Genomic DNA, 11,978 nt, shown 5'->3' with positions numbered 1-11,978 from the left:
CAGATCAGGGATCAAAACCTGACATCAGCATCAGGACGCTCAGAATATTTTTTTTTATTCCTTCATGGGATGTGGGCGTCGCTGGCGAGGCCGGCATTTATTGCCCATCCCAAAAAGCCCTTGAGAAGGTGGTGGTGAGCCGGCTTTTTAAACCGCTGCAGTCAGTGTGGCGAAGGTTCTCCCACAGTGCAACGAACTAACAGACAAAGCACCGGTGGGCGCGCCGGTTGCAGGAGAGCTGGTTGGCGGTGATATCGATGCTGTGAGCGAGACCAGACCGTTTCCATGTTTCCACAAACAATGTCCCATCCTTTATTTCTGGAAAAGTAACACTGATCGTGGTCAATTGCATTTCTGTGGCTGCAAAATGAAACTTTGGGTAGGTGACACGCTGCTTTAGTGTATCTTGCAAAAAAAATACCCACACGGTCTCTGTGGCGCAATCGGTAAGCGCGTTCGGCTGTTAACCGAAAGGTTGGTGGTTCGAGCCCACCCAGGGACGAAAATTGCACCTTTTTCGTCCCACTTTCGGATTCATTCCCTCATTCTGATAGCCCTGAAGCCGGTGCCATGTTTTAATTCCTGATCTGCAGTAACTGGGAGCACTTTAAATGGCTCCGATCTCTTCATCTCATTTCAAGTTTTCTAATGTGTGATTTGGCTGCAAGAAAACACTCTGAGAACAACGTCATCTGAGCATGCCTGATTCGCCATAATTTACACTGCCATCGGATATCAGGCACATGAAAAAAAAACAGTGAAATGTTTGTGTGGGCGCGATGCTCTGGGATTCCCTGCCTGACCAGCGCCACCGATCCTTCTCTGCAGCCTTCCGAAATACAGCGCAGTAAATGGATCCCTGTGAAATGAGCTCCTGGACAGTAATACGGAAATTAGTTTGGCTGAGGGGTTATATCCCTATCACGAGGTTGGAGGTGTCAGGTTTCCGTAGTGTAGTGGTTATCACGTTCGTTTAACACGCGAAAAGTCCCCGGTTCGAAACCGGGCGAAAATATTTTGAAACCTTGTCCCCATTAAAAATGATTGAATACTGAACGATTCACATTGCTGATTAAATGTGAACAAAGTCCCTGTCTCCCAGCCCTGTTAATGCAGTCCGCTGAGAGCAGGCGATGAATGCCAGTGTGATATTGGGGGTGAAGGCTGCTTCCAATACTGTCTCATTCCCGGTGGGATCTGGCGGAGATTTGATAAGCCCTGTCTGTTCAACCAATATATGAAACGGTGTTTGAGAAACATTCAAAAAATATAATAACATCCAGGATCCTGTCTTCAGAGTGCGTGGCGCAAAGGTCTGACTCCGGATTAAAAGGCTGGTGAACTTGATTCAGCTTTCTGAAATGTACTTGTCCATCCTTCAGAGGTCATGGGAAATATGTTTTTTGCCTTTGGAAAAAAGACGCGAAAGTTAGAGACATGTTTTGTTTTCAACACGGCTGGTGAAATGGCCGGACTATCATAAATTAGGAGTCACCTTTGAAACATTTAAAGGCGACGACCTAAAAATCACTTAGTGCAAATTTAAAATCACGGTTCCTGTTTATTTCGGTCTGAAAGAAATAACGATAAACGTGTCAGTCAGTGCCCGCGGTGAGACGGTGATGAACTTGTTCGCTGCGAAGTTCACCGCTGGGCTAAAGTTGACACCGTTTAAAAGACGCGAACCCACTCAATGCAAAGGATGAGCTCATAACCAACAGGTCCCGTCAACGTCAAACACCTCCTTTCTTGTTCAATAGAGGGAGCAGAGGCGTGTCCATCATCAGACGCCAGCAACTTTAAGAAATGGAACAGATAAAGGGACAGATGCAAGTTCCAAATCTTTTCAATGCAAAGTTATTTCACTTTATTTAAAGTGCCGTGAGGCTAAAAACGGGTCCCAGATGATTTGCGTTCACTCGTGACTTGTTTTCCAGTGTTTGTCCATCAGGTTTGCAATTCAATTTGTATTGGATATTGAAGATATTTCAGGATGATTGCACAACATACCATGCGTAAAGCAACCATCTTGATAACTTCAATCATCACACACTCTTCATCGACGCTGCAGAGGCCCCAGCATCCCTTTCAATATTGTTTTTCTTAACTCACAGTTTTCAAAAGGGAATTGGATAAACGCTTGGATGGAAACATTTTCAGGGCTATGGGGAAACAGCAGGCGAGTGGGACTAACTGGACAGCTCTTTCAGAGAGCTGGCACTGGCACGATGGGCCGAATGGCGCTATCTTATTCTATGATTCCATTAATAGATCAATTTCCGCCTCTCACTGAGCCTCCCTAAATGGAGCGCAGTAATCGTGTCCCTGTGCTCCTGAACAGTAATACGGAAATTAGCGTGGCTGAGCGGTTTGAAAATCTGGTTAGGCTCCTAACTGGAAATTTCCTCTCTAAGATTGATTAGTTTATCAATTATCTCCCCCTTTCGATCTTAAATGTCTTTACATATCTTTTTGAACTCTTCTTCTACTGTCACGCCCACAATACCAGTCTCCCTGGTAAATACTGAAGTAAAGTGATTATTTAATATTTCTGTCATTTCGCTGTCATTGCCTGTGAGTTTGTCGTGTGTATCCCTTAGTGGCCCAATTCCTATCCTAAACTTTCTTTGGCTGATGATGTGTCCAGAATACGTTGGTTTTTTTTATATTCCTTTTTGCCTTTCTAATAGTTCTTTAGACTTCTTTCCCAGTCTTTTCACATTCCCCTCTCTCCTTTATTGTCCAGTGTGGGCCTTTTTCTTCAGTTTCAATTTTGCCCTTGTTTCTTTATTCATCCCTGGTGTGTCATTTCTGGCTGGTTTGTTCTTGCTTTTTAGTGGGATATATTTCTCCTGGACTCTATTGATCACCGTTTTAAATGTTTCCCACTGCTGTTCTATTTCTTTATCCAGGTCATTGATATGTCAAACATTTCACCGTTTGAAACTTCACAAGTCACATTGCCATGACAAAGCCAATTGCTTTTGTGGGAGGAGCAAATCAACTTGGTCGAAAAATCAGCTGCAGCCCAATCCACAAATAAAATATTTTCACGTCTTCGTAAAAATAAGCAATGTCAGAAGTGGGATTCGAACCCAAGCCTCCAGAAGAGACTGCGACCTGAACACAGCGCCTTAGACCGCTCGGCCATCCTGACTACAAATTTAACGTTTCATTCTGCATCAATTCTGCACCGTTGGCCAGTGAACGCAATATAAAAGTTTAAAATGATACTCGCCCAACGTGGGGCTCGAACCCACGACCCTGAGATTAAGAGTCTCATGCTCTACCGACTGAACTCGCCGGGCCTGATGGTGCATAACCGCCTTATCTATTATTGCAGCAGGCAGGAGAAAGACTCCATTTCAAATTGTTGGAATCAATTCTGAGGGACAGGATAAACTGTCACTTCGAAAGGCACGGAATCATCAAGAACAGTCAGCATGGATTTGTTAAGGGGAAGTTGTGTCTGACTAACCTGATTGAATTTTTCGAGGAGGTGATAAGAAGGATCGATGAGGGTAGCGCAATTGATGTCGTCAACATGGATTTTAGCAAGGCTTTTGAAAAGATCCCACATGGCAGATTGGTCAAAAAAGGAAAGGACCATGGGATCCAAGGGAATGTGGCTTGTAGGATCCAAAATTAGTTCAGTGGCAGGAAGGAAAGTGTAATGGTCGACGGGTGTATTTGTGGCTGGAAGGCTGTTTCCAGTGGGGTGCCGCAGGGCTCGGTACTTAGTCCTTTGCTTTTTAATGGTATACATTAACGATTTGGACTTAAACGTAGAGGGCATGATTAAGAAATTTGCGGGTGACACAAAAATAGACCGGTGGTTGATAGCGAGGAGGAAAGCTGCAGACTGTGGGGGTTCACGCAATTTTCTGATAACAAAACACTCAATCTATCTCTGAACGAATTTTGAACGAATACGTGTGTTTGACCCGGCACAGGCACGATGGGCCGAATGATCTCCTCTTGTGGATCAACATAATACGATGATACTAAGTGTTGTCAGACGGAAAATCAACACATTCCAAATAAGAGCAGAGAGAGGAAACTAGTCTAACAGCATAACAGCACGGTGAGATATTGTATTTGAGAAGGATGAGGAGGGATAGTTTATCATGGTGGTCGTCACATAGGGTATCATTTGTGACTTTGATAAGGACCATTTCATGCTGCGACAGAGGCGGAAACTTAATTGGAGATATTCAGCCCGGGCGCAGCCCACATGGTGCGCGGTGAGACGGATGGGGGTGGTGGGGCGTAAGTGTCAGAGCTGGGGCTCACCGGTGGAAGCAGCATAAATTTTGAAACGGTACTCGCCCAACGTGGGGCTCAAACCCACTACCCTGAGAGATTTTAAAGAAAAGGGGGAGCAGCCACTGTCTGTATCTCTTGTTGTACTTGAAACAACACATTCCAAGTACGAGCAGAGAGAGGACAGCATTCAGTTTCCCATTGTGTTGATTAAAATGCCATCAGTTTCCGTAGTGTAGCGGTTGTCATGTTCGCTTTACACGCGAAAGGTTCCCGGGTGAAACATTATGTTGGAACTTGGTCTCCATAAACACGCAGATCGATTTTCTTCTCCTGCCAAAAAGGGCGAGAGTGGCTGCTCCCTTATTCTTTGTAAGCTGCATCTTTTACTTGAGCAGATAACTTTGAGTGAGAGAAAACTGATCCACAGTGACGCTCTTTTCAAGTTTTATTCCCTTTTAATCTGGAAGGATATATTTGCTTTGGACAGAGTGGATTTTGAAAGGAGTTCGTCGGGTGGGATCGACAAACCTTTTTCGCTGGTGGGGGACAAGGGAATACGAACCAATCGTCTACCAAGTTCTCCCGAATTCTCCGGTTCAATGGGAAACCGACCAACAAAAGCCCTTTCATTGACCGTGCAGGTTCAGACAATTTTCTGATAACAAAGCGCTCAATCTATTTCTCTTGTCTATTTCCCGTTGTTTCCGGATACTGTCTGAATCTCTGCCCTGTGTTTATCTCACTATGTGTCCACCTGCAGGGTGGTTTTTGAACGAAGACATATGTCTGTCGTTTGTTTTTATATTAAATAAATGAGGGCATCAGGTGCTTCCCTCCCTGACACTGGGGAACCAGAGGCAGACTTTAGAGCAGGATTCTGTTTATTGTGAAGACGCAAAGAAAACATTAATTGCGGAATTATACAAACCAGCTCCAAGGGAAAAAACTATGACCCCGACGTGATTTGAACACGCAACCTTTTGATCTGGAGTCAGACGCGCTACCGTTGCGCCACGAAGCCGGAGTCCTGCAACTCGTGTTTGTTTATAGCAACGTTTATCAAGCAACGCTTTATTTCTCCAATGTTCGTGGAATGGGTTGGCTTTCAAATCCCCGCCCACTCCCACCGGATGGCAGGCATCATCAGAAATCGCCTTCATCTGTCAGGGGCAGCATGGCGCTCGCTTCCATCGCCTGCTGTCAGCGGACTGCAATTACATTCATTCTGCAACCAGAATTATCACATCACAGGAAAAAGATGTGGGAAACTGCTCATGATACATAACGGGAGGGGAAATTTCGGAAAAACACTTATATTTTCGGTGTTTAGACCTCGATTAGAACTGCAAAAAAGAACGTGTGAAAATATAAACTGTGGCTGTGATGTTAAAACATGTCGGAAACTGCTCAGAATACATAACAGGACGGGAAACTTCTGAAAAACACGTGGCATTTCGATGTTTGGACTTTGGTTAGAACTGCATAATAGAACGTGTGAAAATATAAACTATAGGTGTGATGTTTATATATAAAGTGAATGTTTGTCAGCGGATTTTTCCCGTTACTGTCGCAACTATGGGTTGTTAATCCATCAACAATAACTTCCACTTGATTTTAGCCCGAGTGGTTACAAAATAGCAAGTTTAATAGATTGACTTACAACAGAGTTGCACTACAGCTGTCGTCAACATTACATTCAACAGTATTATTATTACAATACAACTGCCTACAGATTACATTAATGACAAGCAATCAACACAACCTGACCTGTCTGCGAATCCAGGTTTATCGGACCTGACCTTTGCGGACTGCCTGTGGCAATGGACTTCTGACAGTCCCCTATTGAGAGCTTCAACATTTGAGAAGGGAGCATGCCCGATCTTTATACGATTCGGCTGCATTGTTCTGTACATAAGCGCCACTGATCTTAACTCATGGTCGTAAACCATCCCACTTTGCTGACTCTCAGAAACCACCAAGCATTGTTTCATGTCTTAGTGTTTATTTAGCCTTTCTCCGTCATCAGGTTTTGGTTGCTTATACTTGGTTAGCACAACCTGAAGTTCAGGTGTGCAGGACACCCAAGTTTCTCTGGACATCAACATTTAACAGTTTCAAACAATTTCAAAAAGATTCTGTTTTTCTGTTCTTCCCACCAAAGTGAATAACCTCACATTTCTCCAGATTATACTCCATCTGCCACCTTCTTGCCCGCACACTTAAACTGTCTATATCCCTTTGCAGTGTCTTTTTGTCCTCCTCACAGCTTGCTTTCACACCGAACTTTGCATCATCAGCAAACTTGGATACATTACACTCGATCCCTTCATCAAGTCATTAAAAGTCTTCTATAGGCATAAAAATAGTAAACAGGTAGTAAGAGGAGAGGCAAGACCGATTGCGGACCAAAAAGGAGATCTACGCATGAAGGCATAGAGCATGACTGAGGTACTAAATAAGTATTTTCCATCTGTGTTTACCGAGGAAGTAAATATTGCCTAAATCACTGTAAAGGGGGAGGTAGTTGGGATACTGGATGGGGTGAAAATTGATCAAGAGGAGATACTAGAAAGGCTAGCTGTACTTAAAGTCACATAGTCCGAATGAGATGCATCGTAGGTTGCTGAGGGAAGTAAGGGAGTAAATTGCAGAGGTCCTGGCCATAATCTTTCAATCCTCCTTAGATACAAGGTTTGGTGCCAGAGAACTGGAGAATTGCAGATGTTACACCCTTGTTCAAAAAAAGGTGTAAGGATAAACGCAGCAACTACAGGCCTGTTAGTTTAACCACGGTGGTGGGAAGCTTTTCGAAATGATAATCTGGGACAAAATTAATAGTCATTTCGACAAGTGTGGATTGATAATAGAAAGCCACTGTGGATTTGTTAAAGGCAAATCATGATTGAGTTTTGTGGTGAGTTAACAGAGAGGGCTGATGAGGGCAATGTGGTTAATGTTGTGCATATGGCCTTTCAAAAGGCGTTTGATAAAGTGCCACAAAATAGACTTGTCAAAAGGTGCGAGAGTGGCTGCTTCCTTATTCTTTAAAAGCGCTTTCTTTCATTTCACTCAACAGATAACTTTGAGTGAGCGAAAACTGATCCACAGTGACGCTTATTTCAAGTTTATGACCTTTTAATCTGAAAGGATATATTGGCCTTGGAAGGAGTGCTGCACAGATTCACCAGATTGTTACCAGGGTGCAATGCGTTAAATTATGAGAAGATGTCATATAAACTAAGCTTAAAATCACACAAGTCACACTGCAAAAAGTTTTTATTTTTGATAAATACATTAATGACCTGGACTTTGGAATACAGGGTATAATTTCAAACTTTGCAGATGACACGAAACTCGGGAATGTAGTAAACAATGTGGTGGATAGTATCAGACTTCAGGAGGACACAGACAGCCTGGTGAAATGGATTTTATTAATAGAGGCATAGAGTATTAAAGCAACAAAGTTATGCTAAACGTTTATAAAACACTGGTTAGGCTGCAGCTGGAGTATTGTGTTCAATTCTGAGCATCGCACTTCAGGAAAGATGTCAAGACCTTGGAGAGGTTGCAGAGGAGATTTACTAGAATGGTAACAGGGATGAGGGACTTCAGTTATGTGGCGAGAATGGAGAAGATGGGATTATCCCCTTAGAGCAGAGAAGGTTAAGGGGAGATTTGAGGGAGGCGTTCAAAATTATGAAAGGTTTTGATAGAGCAAATAAGGAGAAACTGTTTTCAGTGGCAGAAGGGTCGGTAACCAGAGGACACAGATTGAAGGTAATTGGTAAAAGAGCCAGAGGCGACATGAGGGAACATAATTTACGCAGCGAGTTGTTATGATCTGGAATGCGCTGCCTGAAAGGCCGGTGGAAGCAGATTCAATAGTAACTTTCAAAAGGGGATTGGATAAATACTTGAAAAGGAAAACAATTTGCAGGGCTTATGAGGAAAGAGCTTATGGTGGTGAGACATCTTGGATAGCTCTTTCAAAGAACTAGCACAGGCACGATGGGCCGAATGATCTCCTTCTGTGTTGTAACATATTAAGTTTTGCTGGACGGAGAAGCAACGCATTCCAAGTCAGAACAGAGACAGGAGACTAAGTCAGTTCCCCATTGTTTTTAATGAGATAGTAGCGGTTTCCGTAGTGTCGCGGTTATCGCGTTTGCTTCACATGCGAAAGGTTCCCGAGTGTAAACACTATGTTGAAACTTACTCTCCATACACATCCACGGAGGAGACTTTTTTCTCCTGCCAAAAAGGGCGACAGTGGCTGCTCACTTATTCTTGAAAAGCTGCATCTTTTACTTCACGAAACAGATAACTTTGAGTGAGAGAAAACTGATCCTCAGTGACGCTCATTTCAAGTGTTATTCCCTTTTGCTCTAAAAGGGTACATTGGCCTTGGAAGGAGCGCAGCTCAGATTTACCAGAATGTTAGCAGAGCACGAAGGGTTAAATTATGAGGAGCGGTTACATACTTGTATCCCCTGGAATATAGAAGTATTTTTATGATTTTGAAAGGTAGATAGACAAACCCTTTCCGCTGGTGAGGGAGTCTAAGACAATATCACAATATGACAATAGCTGTTTTATAAGTGAAAACGGCCCGACGCATCACTGTGAGTGTAAGAGACGAGCCACTTGGTGCTGCGTCCTGTACAGTGAATGTCAAAACTTGTAAAAGTTGCAGAAAGTGTTCGGGGTTCAGATACACAAACCTCTAATGGGAATGAGATTTTGTCAGAGATTGCAGCCTTCCCTCCTTCTCTTGCCCTTTGCGAGGCACCTGTTCCGGTTTAAATTCACAAACTGGGTGAGTTGGTGATCACGGTACAGCAGACTCAGCGGTCCCGGGTGAGAGAGAGAGAAATCAGCCCGGGCGCGGCCACAATGTGCGCGGTGACACTGCACGGGAGGTCGGGGGGAGTCAGAGCTTGGGTTCTCCCCTGAAAGCAACATTAAAAGTTTAAAAGCGAATTCGCCCAACGGGGAGCTCGAATCCACGATTCTGAGATTAAGTGTGTTATGCTCTACCGACTGAGCGAGCCGGGCCTGGGAAACCCAACCACTCTTGTCTGTCATTGCAGTAAACTCGCTCCTGGGTGTCCATGTGCAGCAATCCCAAAATAACGTCCATTTCATTGGCTGTGTTTATCTGTGTTTGTGTGTCCACCTGCAGGTTGATTTTGAACGAATACGAGTGTTTGTCTTCTGTTAGTAACATTAAATAAAAGAGGGCATCAGACACGTTCCTCCCTGATACTGGGGAACCAGTGAAAACGCAACTAAAGCATTAATTGCGGAATTATACAGACTCTTATCAGCGCCAAAAGTAGCTTTAGAATATATACACCCCAATAAATAAATAAATAATACAGGTATATGTAAATACATTTGCAACGAACAGAGTCACAAAACCAGAAATATTATTTGAACCTAATACAAGCACTCCCAGATATATTTAGAAACCTGACATGTGTTTTCTGGTGGTGTCGTGGTTAGGATTCGGCATTCTCACTGCTGTAGCCTTGGTTCGATTCCTGATCAGTAGACTTGCTGTTACAAAAAACAAATGCCAATTTTGGAGAATCACAGCAAATGCTCGACACAGAAGGAGGCCATTCGGCCCATCATGTCCGCGCCGGCCGAAAATGCGCCACTCAGCCGAATCCTACTTTCCAGCGCTCGGTCCGTAGCCTTTTTGGTTACGCCACTTCAGGTGCATATCCAAGTATTATTTAAATGTGACGAGGGATTCTGCCTCGAACACCCTTTCAGGCAGTCAGTTCCAGACTCCTACCACCCTCTGGGTAAAAATAATTCTCCTCAGCTCCCCTCTAATCCTTCCACCAATCACTTTAAATCCATGCCGCCTGGTTATTGACCCCCCTGCTAAGTTAAATAGGTCCATCTCATCCACTCTATCTCGGCCCTTCATAATTTTGTACACCTCAATTAAATCACACAACTCCCTCTGAATACCAACATATATTGGACTCTCACCTTTTTAAAAGTATTCTGCTTTTCGATTCTTCCTACCAAAGTGAACAATTTCACATTTTCCCACCTTATACTACAACTGCCACCTTCTTACCCAATCACTTAACCTGTCCGCCTCCCCTTGCGTCCTCCTCACGGCTTACTTTCCCACCTACCTTTGTATCATCAGCAAACTTGGATACATTACACTCGGTCCCCTCATCTCAGTCATTAATATAGAATGTAAACAGCAATTGCAACATAAATTGCAAGGGCCGTTCGCGTGTAAAGCGAACTGGTAACCTCTACACCACAAAAACCGCTGGTGACTTATACTGGACAGGGGAACTGACCAGTCACCTCTCTCTGCTCTGATTGGGACAGTTTTACTTCTCTTTAAACAACATTTCTCCTGTCCCACACTAAAATCATGGAATAGAATCATAGAATACTACAGCACAGAAGGAGGCCATTCGGCCGTGTTGCCCTGCCTCATCTTTGAAAGAGGTGTCCAATTTAATCCAAAAAACCAGCCTTTTCCCCGTTGCCTTGCCAATCAGTCCTCTTCAAGTACCTGTCCAATTGCCTTTTGAAAGTTCCTATGAAAGCTGCTTCCACCACCCGTTCAGGGAGTGGCTACCAGATCGTAACAACCCTCTGTGTGAAAAAAATCTCATTTCCCCTCTAGTCCTAAAAGCTCTCAATCCTTCTCCACGGATGCCTTTTTACAAACATTACATTCATCAAAACCACACAAGTTACACAGGAAGAAGACTTCATTTTCAAGTAATTAACGTTCCGAAGGAGCTCCCTAATTTCCCTCCCCTAACCTTATGAATCAGATCATTCTCGTCCGGATCCTTTTCCACATGAACCGGCCTCCCCTCCTCAGGAAGTAGCCATTCTGATTCTGTGACTGTGACCAGCTTTGTTCGGGCAGTTGGTTTGACAGGGACCTCACACCGCACCCTCCTCCCGTGTTTTCTTCCACATCCACAGATTGGGGCCGGGCCTGGACTGATTTTTTTTTCTCCGTCTCACCCGGGGCCGTTGAGTCTCCGACTCAGATCACAAACCAGCTCTCCTAGACCCGATCACCAACTCACCCAGTTTGGAAATTGAAACCGGAGCAAATGCCTCGTCAGAGAGCAAGAGATGTGGGGGAGGCAGCAACTTCTGACAAAATCTTAGTCTCATCAGAGAGGTTTGTGTATCTTAACCCCAAATAACCTTCTGCTCCTTTTAAAGTTTTGATCATTGCACACGAGGCGGCACGAACAGAATCGTCTCTTGCAATGACAGTCAAGCAAGCGGAGGGTTCACTTGAGAAAGCAGCGTAAAAGTTTCGAACAGAATTCATCTAACGTGGGGCTCGAAGCCACGACCCTGAGATTAAAAGTCTCATGCTCTACCCACTGAGCTAGCCGGGCCTGCTAAAATGGCTCCATTTGGTCTTTCATTGCAGTGAGGCAGCTGCTGGCTCCCCCCGAGCGGCTGAGTTCAGAATCGGAGAAGGATGCAGCTCAGAAGCTGGCCATTCGGGCCATCGCGCCCGTGCCTTGTCCGACAAACCATGTACCAGATTCTCCTGAATTCCAAGGTGTGGAACGAAAGCGAACAACAAAAGACCTTACATTCGACCGTGGACGTACAGGCAATTCTCTGAGAAACCGGTTTGTCTATTTCCTGGTGTTTGCCTGTCTCTCTGGCAGTGTTTATCTCTGTGCGTG

At 44.3% G+C, this 11,978-nt stretch overlaps 6 non-coding genes across 6 annotated transcripts; 2 read left to right on the top strand and 4 right to left on the bottom strand.

Moving 5' to 3' along the window:
• Positions 1-428: 428 nt before the first annotated feature.
• On the top strand, positions 429-502 carry trnan-guu (transfer RNA asparagine (anticodon GUU)). Its single transcript has one exon. It is a non-coding gene; the product is annotated as a tRNA-Asn (tRNA).
• A 440-nt stretch (positions 503-942) lies between these two features.
• On the top strand, positions 943-1,015 carry trnav-aac (transfer RNA valine (anticodon AAC)). Its single transcript has one exon. It is a non-coding gene; the product is annotated as a tRNA-Val (tRNA).
• A 2,059-nt stretch (positions 1,016-3,074) lies between these two features.
• Positions 3,075-3,157, bottom strand: trnal-cag (transfer RNA leucine (anticodon CAG)). The gene has a single exon. It is a non-coding gene; the product is annotated as a tRNA-Leu (tRNA).
• A 78-nt stretch (positions 3,158-3,235) lies between these two features.
• trnak-cuu (transfer RNA lysine (anticodon CUU)) lies at positions 3,236-3,308 on the bottom strand. Its single transcript has one exon. It is a non-coding gene; the product is annotated as a tRNA-Lys (tRNA).
• A 1,907-nt stretch (positions 3,309-5,215) lies between these two features.
• trnaw-cca (transfer RNA tryptophan (anticodon CCA)) lies at positions 5,216-5,287 on the bottom strand. The gene has a single exon. It is a non-coding gene; the product is annotated as a tRNA-Trp (tRNA).
• Positions 5,288-11,605: 6,318 nt separating this feature from the next.
• Positions 11,606-11,678, bottom strand: trnak-uuu (transfer RNA lysine (anticodon UUU)). The gene has a single exon. It is a non-coding gene; the product is annotated as a tRNA-Lys (tRNA).
• Positions 11,679-11,978: the final 300 nt, after the last annotated feature.

This window comes from Heptranchias perlo, unplaced genomic scaffold (assembly GCF_035084215.1).
Source record: "Heptranchias perlo isolate sHepPer1 unplaced genomic scaffold, sHepPer1.hap1 HAP1_SCAFFOLD_47, whole genome shotgun sequence".
NCBI classification, from domain to species: Eukaryota; Metazoa; Chordata; class Chondrichthyes; order Hexanchiformes; family Hexanchidae; genus Heptranchias; species Heptranchias perlo.
Note: the sequence above shows the minus strand (reverse complement) of the source record. Positions and strands in the feature narration are given on the sequence as shown.